At 47.9% G+C, this 16,676-nt stretch overlaps 19 non-coding genes across 19 annotated transcripts; all 19 read right to left on the bottom strand.

The window, feature by feature from the left end:
• Nucleotides 1-409: 409 nt before the first annotated feature.
• On the bottom strand, nt 410-491 carry Trnas-gcu (transfer RNA serine (anticodon GCU)). The gene has a single exon. It is a non-coding gene; the product is annotated as a tRNA-Ser (tRNA).
• Nucleotides 492-1,299: 808 nt separating this feature from the next.
• On the bottom strand, nt 1,300-1,381 carry Trnas-gcu (transfer RNA serine (anticodon GCU)). The gene has a single exon. It is a non-coding gene; the product is annotated as a tRNA-Ser (tRNA).
• An 808-nt stretch (nt 1,382-2,189) lies between these two features.
• Trnas-gcu (transfer RNA serine (anticodon GCU)) lies at nt 2,190-2,271 on the bottom strand. The gene has a single exon. It is a non-coding gene; the product is annotated as a tRNA-Ser (tRNA).
• Nucleotides 2,272-3,079: 808 nt separating this feature from the next.
• Nucleotides 3,080-3,161, bottom strand: Trnas-gcu (transfer RNA serine (anticodon GCU)). Its single transcript has one exon. It is a non-coding gene; the product is annotated as a tRNA-Ser (tRNA).
• Nucleotides 3,162-3,969: 808 nt separating this feature from the next.
• Nucleotides 3,970-4,051, bottom strand: Trnas-gcu (transfer RNA serine (anticodon GCU)). Its single transcript has one exon. It is a non-coding gene; the product is annotated as a tRNA-Ser (tRNA).
• Nucleotides 4,052-4,859: 808 nt separating this feature from the next.
• On the bottom strand, nt 4,860-4,941 carry Trnas-gcu (transfer RNA serine (anticodon GCU)). Its single transcript has one exon. It is a non-coding gene; the product is annotated as a tRNA-Ser (tRNA).
• An 808-nt stretch (nt 4,942-5,749) lies between these two features.
• Trnas-gcu (transfer RNA serine (anticodon GCU)) lies at nt 5,750-5,831 on the bottom strand. The gene has a single exon. It is a non-coding gene; the product is annotated as a tRNA-Ser (tRNA).
• Nucleotides 5,832-6,639: 808 nt separating this feature from the next.
• Trnas-gcu (transfer RNA serine (anticodon GCU)) lies at nt 6,640-6,721 on the bottom strand. Its single transcript has one exon. It is a non-coding gene; the product is annotated as a tRNA-Ser (tRNA).
• Nucleotides 6,722-7,529: 808 nt separating this feature from the next.
• Trnas-gcu (transfer RNA serine (anticodon GCU)) lies at nt 7,530-7,611 on the bottom strand. Its single transcript has one exon. It is a non-coding gene; the product is annotated as a tRNA-Ser (tRNA).
• Nucleotides 7,612-8,419: 808 nt separating this feature from the next.
• On the bottom strand, nt 8,420-8,501 carry Trnas-gcu (transfer RNA serine (anticodon GCU)). Its single transcript has one exon. It is a non-coding gene; the product is annotated as a tRNA-Ser (tRNA).
• An 808-nt stretch (nt 8,502-9,309) lies between these two features.
• Nucleotides 9,310-9,391, bottom strand: Trnas-gcu (transfer RNA serine (anticodon GCU)). Its single transcript has one exon. It is a non-coding gene; the product is annotated as a tRNA-Ser (tRNA).
• An 808-nt stretch (nt 9,392-10,199) lies between these two features.
• On the bottom strand, nt 10,200-10,281 carry Trnas-gcu (transfer RNA serine (anticodon GCU)). Its single transcript has one exon. It is a non-coding gene; the product is annotated as a tRNA-Ser (tRNA).
• An 808-nt stretch (nt 10,282-11,089) lies between these two features.
• Trnas-gcu (transfer RNA serine (anticodon GCU)) lies at nt 11,090-11,171 on the bottom strand. The gene has a single exon. It is a non-coding gene; the product is annotated as a tRNA-Ser (tRNA).
• An 808-nt stretch (nt 11,172-11,979) lies between these two features.
• Nucleotides 11,980-12,061, bottom strand: Trnas-gcu (transfer RNA serine (anticodon GCU)). Its single transcript has one exon. It is a non-coding gene; the product is annotated as a tRNA-Ser (tRNA).
• An 808-nt stretch (nt 12,062-12,869) lies between these two features.
• Nucleotides 12,870-12,951, bottom strand: Trnas-gcu (transfer RNA serine (anticodon GCU)). Its single transcript has one exon. It is a non-coding gene; the product is annotated as a tRNA-Ser (tRNA).
• An 808-nt stretch (nt 12,952-13,759) lies between these two features.
• Nucleotides 13,760-13,841, bottom strand: Trnas-gcu (transfer RNA serine (anticodon GCU)). The gene has a single exon. It is a non-coding gene; the product is annotated as a tRNA-Ser (tRNA).
• An 808-nt stretch (nt 13,842-14,649) lies between these two features.
• On the bottom strand, nt 14,650-14,731 carry Trnas-gcu (transfer RNA serine (anticodon GCU)). Its single transcript has one exon. It is a non-coding gene; the product is annotated as a tRNA-Ser (tRNA).
• Nucleotides 14,732-15,539: 808 nt separating this feature from the next.
• Nucleotides 15,540-15,621, bottom strand: Trnas-gcu (transfer RNA serine (anticodon GCU)). Its single transcript has one exon. It is a non-coding gene; the product is annotated as a tRNA-Ser (tRNA).
• Nucleotides 15,622-16,429: 808 nt separating this feature from the next.
• On the bottom strand, nt 16,430-16,511 carry Trnas-gcu (transfer RNA serine (anticodon GCU)). The gene has a single exon. It is a non-coding gene; the product is annotated as a tRNA-Ser (tRNA).
• Between the last annotated feature and the right edge of the window lie 165 nt (nt 16,512-16,676).

Below are 16,676 nucleotides of genomic sequence, written 5' to 3'. Positions count from 1 at the left end.
GAAGCTCCTGCAGTTGGCGATGGAGCCCGGCCCTATCAGATCGCTTCCGTATATGGCGGCCGAACGGAAAGCAAACTGTCGAAAGGCGACAGTTGTGCTACAGTTGGGGGTATTATAGGCTCGATACGTTAAAATGACTGCGAGAAGTAAGCACTTAAATATGAATTAGAACGCACCCTTCCCAAACACCAGCAAGGTGCCAAACTTCGTTTCCTTTATAGGTCTTGAGATGATGTTTGATTCGAAAAGGCGTGCGCAATCGAATGTTGTTTCCTTCCATCTGGTAGGCGGTTTAGTTTCATATTTCTTGCTGATGTTATCTGCCACCTACACGTTCCACTGTTGCTACTGAGTAGCGTTTCGCATGTAGAAGGCGGGATCCGAAATGGATGCCTTACGTAAAATTCTTCGACGAGGATGGGATTCGAACCCACGCGTGCAGAGCACATTGGATTAGCAGTCCAACGCCTTAACCACTCGGCCACCTCGTCTGATGCTTCGGAATCTGAGTCCATCGCTAGACCTTTCGGAAAGAAGTCGTTTGTCGATTCGAAAACGCATCGTACTGTGGCTGGTGTTAACGCTGTAATGCCCTGCTGCAGTCCCACTCGTGAATCATTTAATGATGGCATCCGTCCACGTCGGTATCCGATCGGGGGAAAGTAGGCGGCCCACTTACTTACTGCAGAAATAAGCACCGAATCGTCGTGTAGCGTTGTCTAATGCACATGAGAAATGTCCTGTGCATTCAGTATAACAATTACTGCAACGACGCGATTATCTTGATTCGCAACATTTATTTGTCACCTCTGTTGACCTCATCGCTGACGTTGCTTTCAAGTTTCTTACGAAGAGCAAACCACGTTCTTCCTAGCCGATTTGTGAGAGCAGAAGCTCCTGCAGTTGGCGATGGAGCCCGGCCCTATCAGATCGCTTCCGTATATGGCGGCCGAACGGAAAGCAAACTGTCGAAAGGCGACAGTTGTGCTACAGTTGGGGGTATTATAGGCTCGATACGTTAAAATGACTGCGAGAAGTAAGCACTTAAATATGAATTAGAACGCACCCTTCCCAAACACCAGCAAGGTGCCAAACTTCGTTTCCTTTATAGGTCTTGAGATGATGTTTGATTCGAAAAGGCGTGCGCAATCGAATGTTGTTTCCTTCCATCTGGTAGGCGGTTTAGTTTCATTTTTCTTGCTGATGTTATCTGCCACCTACACGTTCCACTGTTGCTACTGAGTAGCGTTTCGCATGTAGAAGGCGGGATCCGAAATGGATGCCTTACGTAAAATTCTTCGACGAGGATGGGATTCGAACCCACGCGTGCAGAGCACATTGGATTAGCAGTCCAACGCCTTAACCACTCGGCCACCTCGTCTGATGCTTCGGAATCTGAGTCCATCGCTAGACCTTTCGGAAAGAAGTCGTTTGTCGATTCGAAAACGCATCGTACTGTGGCTGGTGTTAACGCTGTAATGCCCTGCTGCAGTCCCACTCGTGAATCATTTAATGATGGCATCCGTCCACGTCGGTATCCGATCGGGGGAAAGTAGGCGGCCCACTTACTTACTGCAGAAATAAGCACCGAATCGTCGTGTAGCGTTGTCTAATGCACATGAGAAATGTCCTGTGCATTCAGTATAACAATTACTGCAACGACGCGATTATCTTGATTCGCAACATTTATTTGTCACCTCTGTTGACCTCATCGCTGACGTTGCTTTCAAGTTTCTTACGAAGAGCAAACCACGTTCTTCCTAGCCGATTTGTGAGAGCAGAAGCTCCTGCAGTTGGCGATGGAGCCCGGCCCTATCAGATCGCTTCCGTATATGGCGGCCGAACGGAAAGCAAACTGTCGAAAGGCGACAGTTGTGCTACAGTTGGGGGTATTATAGGCTCGATACGTTAAAATGACTGCGAGAAGTAAGCACTTAAATATGAATTAGAACGCACCCTTCCCAAACACCAGCAAGGTGCCAAACTTCGTTTCCTTTATAGGTCTTGAGATGATGTTTGATTCGAAAAGGCGTGCGCAATCGAATGTTGTTTCCTTCCATCTGGTAGGCGGTTTAGTTTCATTTTTCTTGCTGATGTTATCTGCCACCTACACGTTCCACTGTTGCTACTGAGTAGCGTTTCGCATGTAGAAGGCGGGATCCGAAATGGATGCCTTACGTAAAATTCTTCGACGAGGATGGGATTCGAACCCACGCGTGCAGAGCACATTGGATTAGCAGTCCAACGCCTTAACCACTCGGCCACCTCGTCTGATGCTTCGGAATCTGAGTCCATCGCTAGACCTTTCGGAAAGAAGTCGTTTGTCGATTCGAAAACGCATCGTACTGTGGCTGGTGTTAACGCTGTAATGCCCTGCTGCAGTCCCACTCGTGAATCATTTAATGATGGCATCCGTCCACGTCGGTATCCGATCGGGGGAAAGTAGGCGGCCCACTTACTTACTGCAGAAATAAGCACCGAATCGTCGTGTAGCGTTGTCTAATGCACATGAGAAATGTCCTGTGCATTCAGTATAACAATTACTGCAACGACGCGATTATCTTGATTCGCAACATTTATTTGTCACCTCTGTTGACCTCATCGCTGACGTTGCTTTCAAGTTTCTTACGAAGAGCAAACCACGTTCTTCCTAGCCGATTTGTGAGAGCAGAAGCTCCTGCAGTTGGCGATGGAGCCCGGCCCTATCAGATCGCTTCCGTATATGGCGGCCGAACGGAAAGCAAACTGTCGAAAGGCGACAGTTGTGCTACAGTTGGGGGTATTATAGGCTCGATACGTTAAAATGACTGCGAGAAGTAAGCACTTAAATATGAATTAGAACGCACCCTTCCCAAACACCAGCAAGGTGCCAAACTTCGTTTCCTTTATAGGTCTTGAGATGATGTTTGATTCGAAAAGGCGTGCGCAATCGAATGTTGTTTCCTTCCATCTGGTAGGCGGTTTAGTTTCATTTTTCTTGCTGATGTTATCTGCCACCTACACGTTCCACTGTTGCTACTGAGTAGCGTTTCGCATGTAGAAGGCGGGATCCGAAATGGATGCCTTACGTAAAATTCTTCGACGAGGATGGGATTCGAACCCACGCGTGCAGAGCACATTGGATTAGCAGTCCAACGCCTTAACCACTCGGCCACCTCGTCTGATGCTTCGGAATCTGAGTCCATCGCTAGACCTTTCGGAAAGAAGTCGTTTGTCGATTCGAAAACGCATCGTACTGTGGCTGGTGTTAACGCTGTAATGCCCTGCTGCAGTCCCACTCGTGAATCATTTAATGATGGCATCCGTCCACGTCGGTATCCGATCGGGGGAAAGTAGGCGGCCCACTTACTTACTGCAGAAATAAGCACCGAATCGTCGTGTAGCGTTGTCTAATGCACATGAGAAATGTCCTGTGCATTCAGTATAACAATTACTGCAACGACGCGATTATCTTGATTCGCAACATTTATTTGTCACCTCTGTTGACCTCATCGCTGACGTTGCTTTCAAGTTTCTTACGAAGAGCAAACCACGTTCTTCCTAGCCGATTTGTGAGAGCAGAAGCTCCTGCAGTTGGCGATGGAGCCCGGCCCTATCAGATCGCTTCCGTATATGGCGGCCGAACGGAAAGCAAACTGTCGAAAGGCGACAGTTGTGCTACAGTTGGGGGTATTATAGGCTCGATACGTTAAAATGACTGCGAGAAGTAAGCACTTAAATATGAATTAGAACGCACCCTTCCCAAACACCAGCAAGGTGCCAAACTTCGTTTCCTTTATAGGTCTTGAGATGATGTTTGATTCGAAAAGGCGTGCGCAATCGAATGTTGTTTCCTTCCATCTGGTAGGCGGTTTAGTTTCATTTTTCTTGCTGATGTTATCTGCCACCTACACGTTCCACTGTTGCTACTGAGTAGCGTTTCGCATGTAGAAGGCGGGATCCGAAATGGATGCCTTACGTAAAATTCTTCGACGAGGATGGGATTCGAACCCACGCGTGCAGAGCACATTGGATTAGCAGTCCAACGCCTTAACCACTCGGCCACCTCGTCTGATGCTTCGGAATCTGAGTCCATCGCTAGACCTTTCGGAAAGAAGTCGTTTGTCGATTCGAAAACGCATCGTACTGTGGCTGGTGTTAACGCTGTAATGCCCTGCTGCAGTCCCACTCGTGAATCATTTAATGATGGCATCCGTCCACGTCGGTATCCGATCGGGGGAAAGTAGGCGGCCCACTTACTTACTGCAGAAATAAGCACCGAATCGTCGTGTAGCGTTGTCTAATGCACATGAGAAATGTCCTGTGCATTCAGTATAACAATTACTGCAACGACGCGATTATCTTGATTCGCAACATTTATTTGTCACCTCTGTTGACCTCATCGCTGACGTTGCTTTCAAGTTTCTTACGAAGAGCAAACCACGTTCTTCCTAGCCGATTTGTGAGAGCAGAAGCTCCTGCAGTTGGCGATGGAGCCCGGCCCTATCAGATCGCTTCCGTATATGGCGGCCGAACGGAAAGCAAACTGTCGAAAGGCGACAGTTGTGCTACAGTTGGGGGTATTATAGGCTCGATACGTTAAAATGACTGCGAGAAGTAAGCACTTAAATATGAATTAGAACGCACCCTTCCCAAACACCAGCAAGGTGCCAAACTTCGTTTCCTTTATAGGTCTTGAGATGATGTTTGATTCGAAAAGGCGTGCGCAATCGAATGTTGTTTCCTTCCATCTGGTAGGCGGTTTAGTTTCATTTTTCTTGCTGATGTTATCTGCCACCTACACGTTCCACTGTTGCTACTGAGTAGCGTTTCGCATGTAGAAGGCGGGATCCGAAATGGATGCCTTACGTAAAATTCTTCGACGAGGATGGGATTCGAACCCACGCGTGCAGAGCACATTGGATTAGCAGTCCAACGCCTTAACCACTCGGCCACCTCGTCTGATGCTTCGGAATCTGAGTCCATCGCTAGACCTTTCGGAAAGAAGTCGTTTGTCGATTCGAAAACGCATCGTACTGTGGCTGGTGTTAACGCTGTAATGCCCTGCTGCAGTCCCACTCGTGAATCATTTAATGATGGCATCCGTCCACGTCGGTATCCGATCGGGGGAAAGTAGGCGGCCCACTTACTTACTGCAGAAATAAGCACCGAATCGTCGTGTAGCGTTGTCTAATGCAAATGAGAAATGTCCTGTGCATTCAGTATAACAATTACTGCAACGACGCGATTATCTTGATTCGCAACATTTATTTGTCACCTCTGTTGACCTCATCGCTGACGTTGCTTTCAAGTTTCTTACGAAGAGCAAACCACGTTCTTCCTAGCCGATTTGTGAGAGCAGAAGCTCCTGCAGTTGGCGATGGAGCCCGGCCCTATCAGATCGCTTCCGTATATGGCGGCCGAACGGAAAGCAAACTGTCGAAAGGCGACAGTTGTGCTACAGTTGGGGGTATTATAGGCTCGATACGTTAAAATGACTGCGAGAAGTAAGCACTTAAATATGAATTAGAACGCACCCTTCCCAAACACCAGCAAGGTGCCAAACTTCGTTTCCTTTATAGGTCTTGAGATGATGTTTGATTCGAAAAGGCGTGCGCAATCGAATGTTGTTTCCTTCCATCTGGTAGGCGGTTTAGTTTCATTTTTCTTGCTGATGTTATCTGCCACCTACACGTTCCACTGTTGCTACTGAGTAGCGTTTCGCATGTAGAAGGCGGGATCCGAAATGGATGCCTTACGTAAAATTCTTCGACGAGGATGGGATTCGAACCCACGCGTGCAGAGCACATTGGATTAGCAGTCCAACGCCTTAACCACTCGGCCACCTCGTCTGATGCTTCGGAATCTGAGTCCATCGCTAGACCTTTCGGAAAGAAGTCGTTTGTCGATTCGAAAACGCATCGTACTGTGGCTGGTGTTAACGCTGTAATGCCCTGCTGCAGTCCCACTCGTGAATCATTTAATGATGGCATCCGTCCACGTCGGTATCCGATCGGGGGAAAGTAGGCGGCCCACTTACTTACTGCAGAAATAAGCACCGAATCGTCGTGTAGCGTTGTCTAATGCAAATGAGAAATGTCCTGTGCATTCAGTATAACAATTACTGCAACGACGCGATTATCTTGATTCGCAACATTTATTTGTCACCTCTGTTGACCTCATCGCTGACGTTGCTTTCAAGTTTCTTACGAAGAGCAAACCACGTTCTTCCTAGCCGATTTGTGAGAGCAGAAGCTCCTGCAGTTGGCGATGGAGCCCGGCCCTATCAGATCGCTTCCGTATATGGCGGCCGAACGGAAAGCAAACAGTCGAAAGGCGACAGTTGTGCTACAGTTGGGGGTATTATAGTCTCGATACGTTAAAATGACTGCGAGAAGTAAGCACTTAAATATGAATTAGAACGCACCCTTCCCAAACACCAGCAAGGTGCCAAACTTCGTTTCCTTTATAGGTCTTGAGATGATGTTTGATTCGAAAAGGCGTGCGCAATCGAATGTTGTTTCCTTCCATCTGGTAGGCGGTTTAGTTTCATTTTTCTTGCTGATGTTATCTGCCACCTACACGTTCCACTGTTGCTACTGAGTAGCGTTTCGCATGTAGAAGGCGGGATCCGAAATGGATGCCTTACGTAAAATTCTTCGACGAGGATGGGATTCGAACCCACGCGTGCAGAGCACATTGGATTAGCAGTCCAACGCCTTAACCACTCGGCCACCTCGTCTGATGCTTCGGAATCTGAGTCCATCGCTAGACCTTTCGGAAAGAAGTCGTTTGTCGATTCGAAAACGCATCGTACTGTGGCTGGTGTTAACGCTGTAATGCCCTGCTGCAGTCCCACTCGTGAATCATTTAATGATGGCATCCGTCCACGTCGGTATCCGATCGGGGGAAAGTAGGCGGCCCACTTACTTACTGCAGAAATAAGCACCGAATCGTCGTGTAGCGTTGTCTAATGCAAATGAGAAATGTCCTGTGCATTCAGTATAACAATTACTGCAACGACGCGATTATCTTGATTCGCAACATTTATTTGTCACCTCTGTTGACCTCATCGCTGACGTTGCTTTCAAGTTTCTTACGAAGAGCAAACCACGTTCTTCCTAGCCGATTTGTGAGAGCAGAAGCTCCTGCAGTTGGCGATGGAGCCCGGCCCTATCAGATCGCTTCCGTATATGGCGGCCGAACGGAAAGCGAACTGTCGAAAGGCGACACTTGTGCTACAGTTGGGGGTATTATAGGCTCGATACGTTAAAATGACTGCGAGAAGTAAGCACTTAAATATGAATTAGAACGCACCCTTCCCAAACACCAGCAAGGTGCCAAACTTCGTTTCCTTTATAGGTCTTGAGATGATGTTTGATTCGAAAAGGCGTGCGCAATCGAATGTTGTTTCCTTCCATCTGGTAGGCGGTTTAGTTTCATATTTCTTGCTGATGTTATCTGCCACCTACACGTTCCACTGTTGCTACTGAGTAGCGTTTCGCATGTAGAAGGCGGGATCCGAAATGGATGCCTTACGTAAAATTCTTCGACGAGGATGGGATTCGAACCCACGTGTGCAGAGCACATTGGATTAGCAGTCCAACGCCTTAACCACTCGGCCACCTCGTCTGATGCTTCGGAATCTGAGTCCATCGCTAGACCTTTCGGAAAGAAGTCGTTTGTCGATTCGAAAACGCATCGTACTGTGGCTGGTGTTAACGCTGTAATGCCCTGCTGCAGTCCCACTCGTGAATCATTTAATGATGGCATCCGTCCACGTCGGTATCCGATCGGGGGAAAGTAGGCGGCCCACTTACTTACTGCAGAAATAAGCACCGAATCGTCGTGTAGCGTTGTCTAATGCAAATGAGAAATGTCCTGTGCATTCAGTATAACAATTACTGCAACGACGCGATTATCTTGATTCGCAACATTTATTTGTCACCTCTGTTGACCTCATCGCTGACGTTGCTTTCAAGTTTCTTACGAAGAGCAAACCACGTTCTTCCTAGCCGATTTGTGAGAGCAGAAGCTCCTGCAGTTGGCGATGGAGCCCGGCCCTATCAGATCGCTTCCGTATATGGCGGCCGAACGGAAAGCGAACTGTCGAAAGGCGACACTTGTGCTACAGTTGGGGGTATTATAGGCTCGATACGTTAAAATGACTGCGAGAAGTAAGCACTTAAATATGAATTAGAACGCACCCTTCCCAAACACCAGCAAGGTGCCAAACTTCGTTTCCTTTATAGGTCTTGAGATGATGTTTGATTCGAAAAGGCGTGCGCAATCGAATGTTGTTTCCTTCCATCTGGTAGGCGGTTTAGTTTCATATTTCTTGCTGATGTTATCTGCCACCTACACGTTCCACTGTTGCTACTGAGTAGCGTTTCGCATGTAGAAGGCGGGATCCGAAATGGATGCCTTACGTAAAATTCTTCGACGAGGATGGGATTCGAACCCACGTGTGCAGAGCACATTGGATTAGCAGTCCAACGCCTTAACCACTCGGCCACCTCGTCTGATGCTTCGGAATCTGAGTCCATCGCTAGACCTTTCGGAAAGAAGTCGTTTGTCGATTCGAAAACGCATCGTACTGTGGCTGGTGTTAACGCTGTAATGCCCTGCTGCAGTCCCACTCGTGAATCATTTAATGATGGCATCCGTCCACGTCGGTATCCGATCGGGGGAAAGTAGGCGGCCCACTTACTTACTGCAGAAATAAGCACCGAATCGTCGTGTAGCGTTGTCTAATGCAAATGAGAAATGTCCTGTGCATTCAGTATAACAATTACTGCAACGACGCGATTATCTTGATTCGCAACATTTATTTGTCACCTCTGTTGACCTCATCGCTGACGTTGCTTTCAAGTTTCTTACGAAGAGCAAACCACGTTCTTCCTAGCCGATTTGTGAGAGCAGAAGCTCCTGCAGTTGGCGATGGAGCCCGGCCCTATCAGATCGCTTCCGTATATGGCGGCCGAACGGAAAGCAAACTGTCGAAAGGCGACAGTTGTGCTACAGTTGGGGGTATTATAGGCTCGATACGTTAAAATGACTGCGAGAAGTAAGCACTTAAATATGAATTAGAACGCACCCTTCCCAAACACCAGCAAGGTGCCAAACTTCGTTTCCTTTATAGGTCTTGAGATGATGTTTGATTCGAAAAGGCGTGCGCAATCGAATGTTGTTTCCTTCCATCTGGTAGGCGGTTTAGTTTCATTTTTCTTGCTGATGTTATCTGCCACCTACACGTTCCACTGTTGCTACTGAGTAGCGTTTCGCATGTAGAAGGCGGGATCCGAAATGGATGCCTTACGTAAAATTCTTCGACGAGGATGGGATTCGAACCCACGCGTGCAGAGCACATTGGATTAGCAGTCCAACGCCTTAACCACTCGGCCACCTCGTCTGATGCTTCGGAATCTGAGTCCATCGCTAGACCTTTCGGAAAGAAGTCGTTTGTCGATTCGAAAACGCATCGTACTGTGGCTGGTGTTAACGCTGTAATGCCCTGCTGCAGTCCCACTCGTGAATCATTTAATGATGGCATCCGTCCACGTCGGTATCCGATCGGGGGAAAGTAGGCGGCCCACTTACTTACTGCAGAAATAAGCACCGAATCGTCGTGTAGCGTTGTCTAATGCAAATGAGAAATGTCCTGTGCATTCAGTATAACAATTACTGCAACGACGCGATTATCTTGATTCGCAACATTTATTTGTCACCTCTGTTGACCTCATCGCTGACGTTGCTTTCAAGTTTCTTACGAAGAGCAAACCACGTTCTTCCTAGCCGATTTGTGAGAGCAGAAGCTCCTGCAGTTGGCGATGGAGCCCGGCCCTATCAGATCGCTTCCGTATATGGCGGCCGAACGGAAAGCAAACAGTCGAAAGGCGACAGTTGTGCTACAGTTGGGGGTATTATAGTCTCGATACGTTAAAATGACTGCGAGAAGTAAGCACTTAAATATGAATTAGAACGCACCCTTCCCAAACACCAGCAAGGTGCCAAACTTCGTTTCCTTTATAGGTCTTGAGATGATGTTTGATTCGAAAAGGCGTGCGCAATCGAATGTTGTTTCCTTCCATCTGGTAGGCGGTTTAGTTTCATTTTTCTTGCTGATGTTATCTGCCACCTACACGTTCCACTGTTGCTACTGAGTAGCGTTTCGCATGTAGAAGGCGGGATCCGAAATGGATGCCTTACGTAAAATTCTTCGACGAGGATGGGATTCGAACCCACGCGTGCAGAGCACATTGGATTAGCAGTCCAACGCCTTAACCACTCGGCCACCTCGTCTGATGCTTCGGAATCTGAGTCCATCGCTAGACCTTTCGGAAAGAAGTCGTTTGTCGATTCGAAAACGCATCGTACTGTGGCTGGTGTTAACGCTGTAATGCCCTGCTGCAGTCCCACTCGTGAATCATTTAATGATGGCATCCGTCCACGTCGGTATCCGATCGGGGGAAAGTAGGCGGCCCACTTACTTACTGCAGAAATAAGCACCGAATCGTCGTGTAGCGTTGTCTAATGCAAATGAGAAATGTCCTGTGCATTCAGTATAACAATTACTGCAACGACGCGATTATCTTGATTCGCAACATTTATTTGTCACCTCTGTTGACCTCATCGCTGACGTTGCTTTCAAGTTTCTTACGAAGAGCAAACCACGTTCTTCCTAGCCGATTTGTGAGAGCAGAAGCTCCTGCAGTTGGCGATGGAGCCCGGCCCTATCAGATCGCTTCCGTATATGGCGGCCGAACGGAAAGCGAACTGTCGAAAGGCGACACTTGTGCTACAGTTGGGGGTATTATAGGCTCGATACGTTAAAATGACTGCGAGAAGTAAGCACTTAAATATGAATTAGAACGCACCCTTCCCAAACACCAGCAAGGTGCCAAACTTCGTTTCCTTTATAGGTCTTGAGATGATGTTTGATTCGAAAAGGCGTGCGCAATCGAATGTTGTTTCCTTCCATCTGGTAGGCGGTTTAGTTTCATATTTCTTGCTGATGTTATCTGCCACCTACACGTTCCACTGTTGCTACTGAGTAGCGTTTCGCATGTAGAAGGCGGGATCCGAAATGGATGCCTTACGTAAAATTCTTCGACGAGGATGGGATTCGAACCCACGTGTGCAGAGCACATTGGATTAGCAGTCCAACGCCTTAACCACTCGGCCACCTCGTCTGATGCTTCGGAATCTGAGTCCATCGCTAGACCTTTCGGAAAGAAGTCGTTTGTCGATTCGAAAACGCATCGTACTGTGGCTGGTGTTAACGCTGTAATGCCCTGCTGCAGTCCCACTCGTGAATCATTTAATGATGGCATCCGTCCACGTCGGTATCCGATCGGGGGAAAGTAGGCGGCCCACTTACTTACTGCAGAAATAAGCACCGAATCGTCGTGTAGCGTTGTCTAATGCAAATGAGAAATGTCCTGTGCATTCAGTATAACAATTACTGCAACGACGCGATTATCTTGATTCGCAACATTTATTTGTCACCTCTGTTGACCTCATCGCTGACGTTGCTTTCAAGTTTCTTACGAAGAGCAAACCACGTTCTTCCTAGCCGATTTGTGAGAGCAGAAGCTCCTGCAGTTGGCGATGGAGCCCGGCCCTATCAGATCGCTTCCGTATATGGCGGCCGAACGGAAAGCGAACTGTCGAAAGGCGACACTTGTGCTACAGTTGGGGGTATTATAGGCTCGATACGTTAAAATGACTGCGAGAAGTAAGCACTTAAATATGAATTAGAACGCACCCTTCCCAAACACCAGCAAGGTGCCAAACTTCGTTTCCTTTATAGGTCTTGAGATGATGTTTGATTCGAAAAGGCGTGCGCAATCGAATGTTGTTTCCTTCCATCTGGTAGGCGGTTTAGTTTCATATTTCTTGCTGATGTTATCTGCCACCTACACGTTCCACTGTTGCTACTGAGTAGCGTTTCGCATGTAGAAGGCGGGATCCGAAATGGATGCCTTACGTAAAATTCTTCGACGAGGATGGGATTCGAACCCACGTGTGCAGAGCACATTGGATTAGCAGTCCAACGCCTTAACCACTCGGCCACCTCGTCTGATGCTTCGGAATCTGAGTCCATCGCTAGACCTTTCGGAAAGAAGTCGTTTGTCGATTCGAAAACGCATCGTACTGTGGCTGGTGTTAACGCTGTAATGCCCTGCTGCAGTCCCACTCGTGAATCATTTAATGATGGCATCCGTCCACGTCGGTATCCGATCGGGGGAAAGTAGGCGGCCCACTTACTTACTGCAGAAATAAGCACCGAATCGTCGTGTAGCGTTGTCTAATGCACATGAGAAATGTCCTGTGCATTCAGTATAACAATTACTGCAACGACGCGATTATCTTGATTCGCAACATTTATTTGTCACCTCTGTTGACCTCATCGCTGACGTTGCTTTCAAGTTTCTTACGAAGAGCAAACCACGTTCTTCCTAGCCGATTTGTGAGAGCAGAAGCTCCTGCAGTTGGCGATGGAGCCCGGCCCTATCAGATCGCTTCCGTATATGGCGGCCGAACGGAAAGCGAACTGTCGAAAGGCGACACTTGTGCTACAGTTGGGGGTATTATAGGCTCGATACGTTAAAATGACTGCGAGAAGTAAGCACTTAAATATGAATTAGAACGCACCCTTCCCAAACACCAGCAAGGTGCCAAACTTCGTTTCCTTTATAGGTCTTGAGATGATGTTTGATTCGAAAAGGCGTGCGCAATCGAATGTTGTTTCCTTCCATCTGGTAGGCGGTTTAGTTTCATTTTTCTTGCTGATGTTATCTGCCACCTACACGTTCCACTGTTGCTACTGAGTAGCGTTTCGCATGTAGAAGGCGGGATCCGAAATGGATGCCTTACGTAAAATTCTTCGACGAGGATGGGATTCGAACCCACGCGTGCAGAGCACATTGGATTAGCAGTCCAACGCCTTAACCACTCGGCCACCTCGTCTGATGCTTCGGAATCTGAGTCCATCGCTAGACCTTTCGGAAAGAAGTCGTTTGTCGATTCGAAAACGCATCGTACTGTGGCTGGGGTTAACGCTGTAATGCCCTGCTGCAGTCCCACTCGTGAATCATTTAATGATGGCATCCGTCCACGTCGGTATCCGATCGGGGGAAAGTAGGCGGCCCACTTACTTACTGCAGAAATAAGCACCGAATCGTCGTGTAGCGTTGTCTAATGCAAATGAGAAATGTCCTGTGCATTCAGTATAACAATTACTGCAACGACGCGATTATCTTGATTCGCAACATTTATTTGTCACCTCTGTTGACCTCATCGCTGACGTTGCTTTCAAGTTTCTTACGAAGAGCAAACCACGTTCTTCCTAGCCGATTTGTGAGAGCAGAAGCTCCTGCAGTTGGCGATGGAGCCCGGCCCTATCAGATCGCTTCCGTATATGGCGGCCGAACGGAAAGCAAACTGTCGAAAGGCGACAGTTGTGCTACAGTTGGGGGTATTATAGGCTCGATACGTTAAAATGACTGCGAGAAGTAAGCACTTAAATATGAATTAGAACGCACCCTTCCCAAACACCAGCAAGGTGCCAAACTTCGTTTCCTTTATAGGTCTTGAGATGATGTTTGATTCGAAAAGGCGTGCGCAATCGAATGTTGTTTCCTTCCATCTGGTAGGCGGTTTAGTTTCATATTTCTTGCTGATGTTATCTGCCACCTACACGTTCCACTGTTGCTACTGAGTAGCGTTTCGCATGTAGAAGGCGGGATCCGAAATGGATGCCTTACGTAAAATTCTTCGACGAGGATGGGATTCGAACCCACGCGTGCAGAGCACATTGGATTAGCAGTCCAACGCCTTAACCACTCGGCCACCTCGTCTGATGCTTCGGAATCTGAGTCCATCGCTAGACCTTTCGGAAAGAAGTCGTTTGTCGATTCGAAAACGCATCGTACTGTGGCTGGTGTTAACGCTGTAATGCCCTGCTGCAGTCCCACTCGTGAATCATTTAATGATGGCATCCGTCCACGTCGGTATCCGATCGGGGGAAAGTAGGCGGCCCACTTACTTACTGCAGAAATAAGCACCGAATCGTCGTGTAGCGTTGTCTAATGCAAATGAGAAATGTCCTGTGCATTCAGTATAACAATTACTGCAACGACGCGATTATCTTGATTCGCAACATTTATTTGTCACCTCTGTTGACCTCATCGCTGACGTTGCTTTCAAGTTTCTTACGAAGAGCAAACCACGTTCTTCCTAGCCGATTTGTGAGAGCAGAAGCTCCTGCAGTTGGCGATGGAGCCCGGCCCTATCAGATCGCTTCCGTATATGGCGGCCGAACGGAAAGCGAACTGTCGAAAGGCGACACTTGTGCTACAGTTGGGGGTATTATAGGCTCGATACGTTAAAATGACTGCGAGAAGTAAGCACTTAAATATGAATTAGAACGCACCCTTCCCAAACACCAGCAAGGTGCCAAACTTCGTTTCCTTTATAGGTCTTGAGATGATGTTTGATTCGAAAAGGCGTGCGCAATCGAATGTTGTTTCCTTCCATCTGGTAGGCGGTTTAGTTTCATATTTCTTGCTGATGTTATCTGCCACCTACACGTTCCACTGTTGCTACTGAGTAGCGTTTCGCATGTAGAAGGCGGGATCCGAAATGGATGCCTTACGTAAAATTCTTCGACGAGGATGGGATTCGAACCCACGTGTGCAGAGCACATTGGATTAGCAGTCCAACGCCTTAACCACTCGGCCACCTCGTCTGATGCTTCGGAATCTGAGTCCATCGCTAGACCTTTCGGAAAGAAGTCGTTTGTCGATTCGAAAACGCATCGTACTGTGGCTGGTGTTAACGCTGTAATGCCCTGCTGCAGTCCCACTCGTGAATCATTTAATGATGGCATCCGTCCACGTCGGTATCCGATCGGGGGAAAGTAGGCGGCCCACTTACTTACTGCAGAAATAAGCACCGAATCGTCGTGTAGCGTTGTCTAATGCAAATGAGAAATGTCCTGTGCATTCAGTATAACAATTACTGCAACGACGCGATTATCTTGATTCGCAACATTTATTTGTCACCTCTGTTGACCTCATCGCTGACGTTGCTTTCAAGTTTCTTACGAAGAGCAAACCACGTTCTTCCTAGCCGATTTGTGAGAGCAGAAGCTCCTGCAGTTGGCGATGGAGCCCGGCCCTATCAGATCGCTTCCGTATATGGCGGCCGAACGGAAAGCGAACTGTCGAAAGGCGACACTTGTGCTACAGTTGGGGGTATTATAGGCTCGATACGTTAAAATGACTGCGAGAAGTAAGCACTTAAATATGAATTAGAACGCACCCTTCCCAAACACCAGCAAGGTGCCAAACTTCGTTTCCTTTATAGGTCTTGAGATGATGTTTGATTCGAAAAGGCGTGCGCAATCGAATGTTGTTTCCTTCCATCTGGTAGGCGGTTTAGTTTCATATTTCTTGCTGATGTTATCTGCCACCTACACGTTCCACTGTTGCTACTGAGTAGCGTTTCGCATGTAGAAGGCGGGATCCGAAATGGATGCCTTACGTAAAATTCTTCGACGAGGATGGGATTCGAACCCACGTGTGCAGAGCACATTGGATTAGCAGTCCAACGCCTTAACCACTCGGCCACCTCGTCTGATGCTTCGGAATCTGAGTCCATCGCTAGACCTTTCGGAAAGAAGTCGTTTGTCGATTCGAAAACGCATCGTACTGTGGCTGGTGTTAACGCTGTAATGCCCTGCTGCAGTCCCACTCGTGAATCATTTAATGATGGCATCCGTCCACGTCGGTATCCGATCGGGGGAAAGTAGGCGGCCCACTTACTTACTGCAGAAATAAGCACCGAATCGTCGTGTAGCGTTGTCTAATGCACATGAGAAATGTCCTGTGCATTCAGTATAACAATTACTGCAACGACGCGATTATCTTGATTCGCAACATTTATTTGTCACCTCTGTTGACCTCATCGCTGACGTTGCTTTCAAGTTTCTTACGAAGAGCAAACCACGTTCTTCCTAGCCGATTTGTGAGAGCAGAAGCTCCTGCAGTTGGCGATGGAGCCCGGCCCTATCAGATCGCTTCCGTATATGGCGGCCGAACGGAAAGCGAACTGTCGAAAGGCGACACTTGTGCTACAGTTGGGGGTATTATAGGCTCGATACGTTAAAATGACTGCGAGAAGTAAGCACTTAAATATGAATTAGAACGCACCCTTCCCAAACACCAGCAAGGTGCCAAACTTCGTTTCCTTTATAGGTCTTGAGATGATGTTTGATTCGAAAAGGCGTGCGCAATCGAATGTTGTTTCCTTCCATCTGGTAGGCGGTTTAGTTTCATTTTTCTTGCTGATGTTATCTGCCACCTACACGTTCCACTGTTGCTACTGAGTAGCGTTTCGCATGTAGAAGGCGGGATCCGAAATGGATGCCTTACGTAAAATTCTTCGACGAGGATGGGATTCGAACCCACGCGTGCAGAGCACATTGGATTAGCAGTCCAACGCCTTAACCACTCGGCCACCTCGTCTGATGCTTCGGAATCTGAGTCCATCGCTAGACCTTTCGGAAAGAAGTCGTTTGTCGATTCGAAAACGCATCGTACTGTGGCTGGTGTTAACGCTGTAATGCCCTGCTGCAGTCCCACTCGTGAATCATTTAATGATGGCATCCGTCCACGTCGGTATCCGATCGG

The sequence above is a fragment of the Schistocerca nitens genome, chromosome 2 (assembly GCF_023898315.1).
Source record: "Schistocerca nitens isolate TAMUIC-IGC-003100 chromosome 2, iqSchNite1.1, whole genome shotgun sequence".
In the NCBI taxonomy this organism is placed as follows: Eukaryota; Metazoa; Arthropoda; class Insecta; order Orthoptera; family Acrididae; genus Schistocerca; species Schistocerca nitens.
The sequence above is the reverse complement of the archived record's forward strand: the minus strand, read 5'-3'. Positions and strand labels throughout refer to the sequence as shown.